Raw genomic sequence first — 6,926 nt, 5'->3', positions numbered from 1 at the left:
ATCCTCACAGTACAAATTCCGAAATACTATATTTATTTTAATCAGGCTTTAAAATTATTTGTAATTTTGCATTTGAACTTGTTCAACACTAATAAATTAACAAGATGTTCTGTTAAAAAAGGAAATACTTGTCTGCAAGCATTCTTTCAACGTTTTATATTAAATTCAATTTATAAATACAATGTAATGTGATGACCTCAATTTTTTATAGTCAACTTTCCTTATTTATGTAGCAATATATCTTCATCACCTCCATATGGAGTTTTTGTCTTTTAGTTGATACGATACGCAAGGGCATGCTCTACGATAAACAGTGTCTAAGACGAGACAAGCTACTGACAAACAAGTTGATAAAACAGGATTATCTTTATTTCTGAAACCTGTTTGTAAGTTCTAATATTAAATTGCTACAAAATAGTTTTACCAAATAAATGAATACTGAAGTAACGGTTGCATTTTTATCAACGAAATTTTGTCTAATGTATTTTTCTCTGTTTATAGGTCAATGCTTTAATACGTTTAATAAATTTGTTAAACAAAACGGCTGTCTTTTGGAATTCCTTACTGCTCGGTTACATCCGAAAGAAATCATACAATCATCAATATTGACAGAGCTTTTACTAACTTGATCCGATTGATTTAATTTTTTTTTAAAAAGTCCCTTTTATATTTACTGCGAAGACTATTTTATTTCTGGGATAAATTGGCCTTGTAATCTTCAGTACACTGTACATCGGTCTAGAGTTGTCTTGTATTCTTTGCCTTTTACCCTGAGAGAAATTTTGGTTTCGTCGGGCTAATATTTGTTGTGGATTTTCTTTGCAAAATGGATTTTCTTTGCCAAATGGAATTTTCTTCATGCCGTTTTGCAACTTTAATCAAACCATGGTTTAAAGTTATTTTTATCTTATTCTCAACATGTTTGATCTGTTCATCACACCGGTATCTTTAATGTATTTTTGAAGCGGCTAATAATTGATCTCGTTTGATTTACTTAGGCAGACATGTACTTGTAATTGTGATCAATTTGAGTATGTTCTAATGAGTTATTTACTGGATTAGATATTTGCATAATCAAAAATTTAATCAATTTCAATAATCATCTCAAGGCGTTTGTTTTTAAAATCATTGAATTCGTTGATAATTGATTAGACCCGGACAATAAGTTAATGAACATTGAATATGTAACATTGAATTTGCTTAAGATGATATGAAGCTCATTTACATATGTATGTGTAAGCTTTAGAAGAACCCCCCCCCCCCCCAGAACATTTTGATAAAATACTTTTCAATTTATTTTAATCAAGAACATAAACTGAATATTATCTTACGTTGTTCATTTTTGTAGTTTAAGATATTAAGATGTATATGGCAGTAGCATTATTTGATTTGAAAAGGACACACGGTATGAATTAAATCATCGAATATTCGACTATCGCTCGACTAAACCCTCCGATAATCAACCAAGTTAACCGAGTAAGATTGACATCCCTAAAATTAATCTTTTCTAAAATGAACAATATTGCTAAAATAGTATATGTAAAGTTTTAAAGCAGATATGATGCATAATTGTTGGCCATCAAGCCTCATTTACATTCCATATAAATAAATCATGTATTTAAACCTTGTACTTGAAAGTCACGTAACCGAAATTCACAACGAACAAAACCTATAAAGTAGTTTTTTACGCGCACTAAATATGCTCAATCATGGAAAGACTAGCTCGATTTGCATTCTAACAATACATGACCACAAGAAAAATTGTCTATAAAAATCTGTATGCTAGTTTTTTTTATCACCTTTAACCAATGTGTAACCCTTGCTAAAGTTATTGACTATGATGAAAGGTGCAAAACGTTTTTTTCCCGAAAAATAACTATCAATTTCTAAAAACGAATATCAATATTGGGTACAGGAGAACTTGATGTATAGAATTTATTATAAGCATATTTTAAAACAAAATCACATAATTCAATTTGGTAGATAATTATGTATCGTGGATCCGTGTGACGCCTGCAAATTACTAATCTAATTGCTTACACCTTATTTAAAGAATTTCCTGCATCGTTTGTTATGTAATTGTTGATCATGCGAAGAAATAAGGGTCATTACGGTTTGAACATAACATTTAAATGATATAACAACTCAATTATTGAAAATAATTGATGTAAATACTAGTAGTTTGTCACATGCATTCCCTCTTTACCTCAGGTTGCTAGCTAACAATTATACATGTAGGTCTCAAATTGGTTGTGTAATGCAGCATACATTAGATCCAGTTAAATGGTATATTTTCATCTACAAAAAATGTCTTTATTCAGTTATCCTGTTACCTAATGCAGTTTCTTATCTTCAATCATTTCTATTATTCATTCAATACTCACAAAACCCTCTTTAATTACCTATTATGTACATTGTTTACCAGAACGACATAAAGCAAAATCAATACTGGAAATCTAAACCTATTTGTTAAAATCAAACCAATATTGTAAAATCCGGATTGTGACGTAGTGCGAAACTTGAACTACTTTTCCCTGGATGATACAACAGATGAGTATTTTTTGTGTCTAGATAAGAGAGTTTAACGAGTAATAAGATAATATATGAATAAAGTCAACGACAGCAAAATGAAAGTGACCGTTAAAAATTTGATTCTGAATTTTCATAATTAGCATACACATTTGAAAATCCTAGAATTGAAATTTGAAACGATATATGCATGTACTTTTGTTTCACAATTACAAATGTGGACAAAAAATGTTCATGGGTAAAAAGGAAAAACAAAACAGATAAATGTTCAAGAAACGGACTCAACTAATCAAACACAAATTCCTTGACAAAATGAACATTGTTAAACTTACATATTTTTGTATCCAGTAATGATGAGACAAAATACCCATCTGATATGACTTTCCGAAGAAATGGAAAATTGTGAAAGATTGTGACAAGACATTCAATGGTGTCTGCATCTTGAGGTCATTATTTTAAACTCTTCCTTATATTCAAAGATGCGGAAAAAATATTTTTCTTCAAAATTATCAATATAAATTTGGGTTTACCCAACCAGTAAGAAGCTAAGCTTGCCTAGCGAAAATGGGACATTTCGTATAATACAGCTATAATAGGATTTCTCTCAACAGGCTGGCTAACACTCTGTTTCCCATTTTTGGGCCTTCATGTTTGGTGAGGATGGGACCCTGGGAAAGCCCAGTCGACCCTCCAAAGGAATTGGTTTTACACGACCAGTAAGAGGCTTAGTTATCCTGGCAAAATTGGAACATTTCGTAAAATACAGTTATAATGGGATTTCTTTTCAAGGGGCTGTCTGATCCCCTTTATCCCATATTTGGGCCTTCATATTTGGTGGGGATGGGGCCCTGGGAATGCCCAATCGACTATCAAAAGGAATATGGTTTACACGACCATACGAGCTTATCCTATTAATTAGGTTTGCGTTTTATTTGTAAAAAACAATTTATGTTCGGTTGAACTGGTGAATAAAAACACAAAAAGTCATGTAATTTCATACATCACGTTATATTTGATATAAGGTTTCACTTTCATACGTATTAGCAATGACAAATCCTGAAAAATCCAAATGTGGATATATATTGGAAGTAATAATTTAAGACGTATGCTTTTTTTTTTATTACAATACACCCTATAGAAAACACTAAAAGTAGTTTGTCATTTTCAGCTCTTAGTGCAACTCTGTCTTTTATATATGCTTAAATAAACCGAATTGGCTAAAATATATCAAAAATTCCATAAATAAGATGTAAAACAGACAAAACGTAAACTTTGTTTGGAACTTAAGTGTATGACAGCAGAAAAAAATTAAGTTTTTTTTAATGTTAAAGACACATTGCTTCTCTTCGCAAAGCATTTATTCTTCATGAAATCCGGAACCATAACCAGCTCATACAACAAATCATGTCTATTGTCTTCTGATTTTCATTTCTGTAGTTCTAAGCGAGTAATGATAACCATGCCAATGATACCAGTTCATGCCATCAGCATAAGACGAGTGACTGCCTTTCAGGTAAAGCCCATTGAGATTTGAATGGTGGCAGCTTTTATACCACCATCCACCTTTATGTGCATTCGAACATCCATTTATGTCTCGATCTTTTGTGTGAAATGAACCCCCATTGTGGTATTTTAATGAATCGCCTAGAAATAAATACAAACGATTTTATATCTCAATAAATGTACAATATTTCTTGACAAAATATTTTACTCTTACTACTAAAATATAATAGATATCATATATATCTTCAAATTTATCAAAAAGGGAAGAAACACTTTTAAATTATGATCCGAAATTTTTTGTATTACCCACATATGAATGCACTTACTTTTGTCGGCATTCTACATATCGACATGCAACTTATTAACGTCGACATGCAACAAAAGTTAACACCCAACATTTTTATCCAAAAACATATAACTGCATCATGATATTGTTTTGTATAATATTAAATCAAGTGCATAGAAAATATATATATATATATATATATATATATATATATATATATATATATATATATATATATATATATATATATATATATATATATCTGTTCATTCCATTATTTATATATGTACATTAAGATGACATAAACATTTGTATAAAAATTTTAAAACAAGAAAAAATTACATTGTATACTGACATTGCATAGGGTTATGAAATTCAATTGTGGGGACAAAATTCATACTCTCGGGAGATGCTTTTCCGAGTCCTAGGCTGTAAATGTTGGCCCTGATATAAAATTCCCTATTCCACATATTTCCGTTATTTTGCTTTAAGATTTTAATTATTAAATTTCAACTTAAACATTAGGTTTCACGACCTAAAGTGTGTCATAAATATTTTTCTTTGTTTTGTCGAAGAAAGATTTTGTGAAAATAGTAATTCCTATAAACAATCTCCCATTATGGACTACTGATACCTGAAAATGTGACCAATGACACAGTTTGAAGTTGTTCATCTAAAGCCGTAAAAGACAAATAGAAATAATATAGAAATTAGGTTTTAAAAATTTCGACAATCATCTGATTATAATCATCGTTTCCTTCAAATTAAGTGTCACCGATGTTTTGATAAGTTTTGAAATGATGACTCAATTTGAAACCTAACAACACACAAATGTTATAAGTTTCTCTCTATCTATTCAAACATACCCGCGTTTCCTTCGTATTCTCCAACCGTTAATCGGTATCCTGAGGCTTTATTTCCAACAGAAAAAATTCGGTAGAATGCATATCGTCTTTGTGGTTTGAAGTCTGACATGTCAACTCTCAGCTCATACCAACCTTGTGAGGTCAGCTGATGAATTCTCTGGTTTCCTATTGGAGATACAAATATAGTACGGGTTGTAATGATTATACCCTATCAAAATAAACGTTTTAATAATAAGATAAGGGTGGGAAATGATATGACCTGACGATATCTGGAGTGGAGTACTCCAATTGTATATAAACAGTTATGCTGTGGAATCTTGGAGGAGTCTCCAGCAAACAGTAGAGAAGATGGGTTGAAGTAGACAGAAAGAAAAAGAAAAAAGATAGATTTAAGACGCCATGTACAAACTAGTGACAAGTAACCCAGGTGAGGCGCTTGGTGTAGTAAATCGGGAGAATATTGAGATACCAAGTACCTCTCTCTCTCTCAATAGGAACCGAGTATAGAAACACAGTGCAGAAAGCCCACATCATACATTATCCCCAGTAATTATTAGAAGTGATTTAAACGTTACAAAATTAGAGAATTATTAACTCAGGTAGAGTTTGAGTAAAATTGATTTAATATATTATCCTTGAGAACACAGGTCAAAACACGTTACAGGTTTATCAATTTTTTAAAGAATTAACGATACATCTCATTCAGTACCACTAAATTAAGGTGTTGATGTAAGTTTTGAAATTCACATTTAAATCTCATTTGAATTGATTAGACTAAACTGCATATTTCCACCATTTCTACATGCGCCAAGCAAATTCAGTACGATGAAAGTGATTATTTAATTAAATGAATAGAGGTTGCATTTTTTAATATAGTTTTAAATAAGAAAATATCAAATGAAGCTAAAATAACCAATCCAGTATTCTCCTCTGATATCTCCAAATCCATATTGATAGTCTTTCCAATATCTGTTAAAGTTGACTTTCCCATTTTTCCTTTTTTGAAGAACCTGGAACGTAAAAATTATGATACGAATAGATCTTTGTTACAGATATTTGAATACCAGACATATAAATATAAAAAAAAATCACAAAACACAATATCTTTTGTATATGCGTAATAGGGGAAATAAGATATACTTTGACATTAAATATAGAACCTCTTCAGAAATAAGCTCTAAACAGAGGCAGCTGATGTAGCATCGGCATTTTTAATTATGATTATGAAAATTAACCTAATTATTGTTTTTCTCTCTCAGCAGAACTTCCAGTGACTCTTTTCTACAATATCGAGCCCTAAACATGATTCTCCGTGACTTTTGAAGTTTTTATTGACCTTTTTGAATTATAGTTTTAAATTCAAATTTATATGTTTAATAATATTTTTTATTTTAATTTTGATAAATTTTTGGGGTTTTCTGTGTAATACTGTAACATTTATAATCAGTAGCAGATAATTTAACAATATTTCAGGGCAATATACCCATGAGCGTTACTTTTCTTACCTCTATTCCAGGTCTTAATTTTTTATACATAAGTAACAACGATATGGCCGCACTTTTTTTTCTAAAACATTATTTGCAAAGCAAATATATTCTTTACCGTCCATCCACCCCAGCCGTGGTCATGTCACAGTACACCTTGAATCCCCCTGTACCTTTGGGATAAATCATGTAGACACCGCTTGTATTATGGCCCGCCCAGAGAACATCTTGGCAATCAATAGGACGTTGCCAACGTTC

General features: G+C 31.1%; 1 long non-coding RNA gene across 1 annotated transcript; it reads right to left on the bottom strand.

The window, feature by feature from the left end:
* Window positions 1-5,292: 5,292 nt before the first annotated feature.
* LOC105334918 (uncharacterized) lies at window positions 5,293-6,195 on the bottom strand. The gene is made up of 2 exons (XR_010710005.1): window positions 6,098-6,195; window positions 5,293-5,349 (listed from the first exon to the last, which is right to left on the bottom strand). It is a non-coding gene; the product is annotated as an uncharacterized lncRNA (long non-coding RNA).
* Between the last annotated feature and the right edge of the window lie 731 nt (window positions 6,196-6,926).

The sequence above is a fragment of the Magallana gigas genome, chromosome 2 (genome assembly GCF_963853765.1).
Source record: "Magallana gigas chromosome 2, xbMagGiga1.1, whole genome shotgun sequence".
Lineage (NCBI taxonomy): Eukaryota > Metazoa > Mollusca > Bivalvia > Ostreida > Ostreidae > Magallana > Magallana gigas.
Note: the sequence above shows the minus strand (reverse complement) of the source record. Positions and strands in the feature narration are given on the sequence as shown.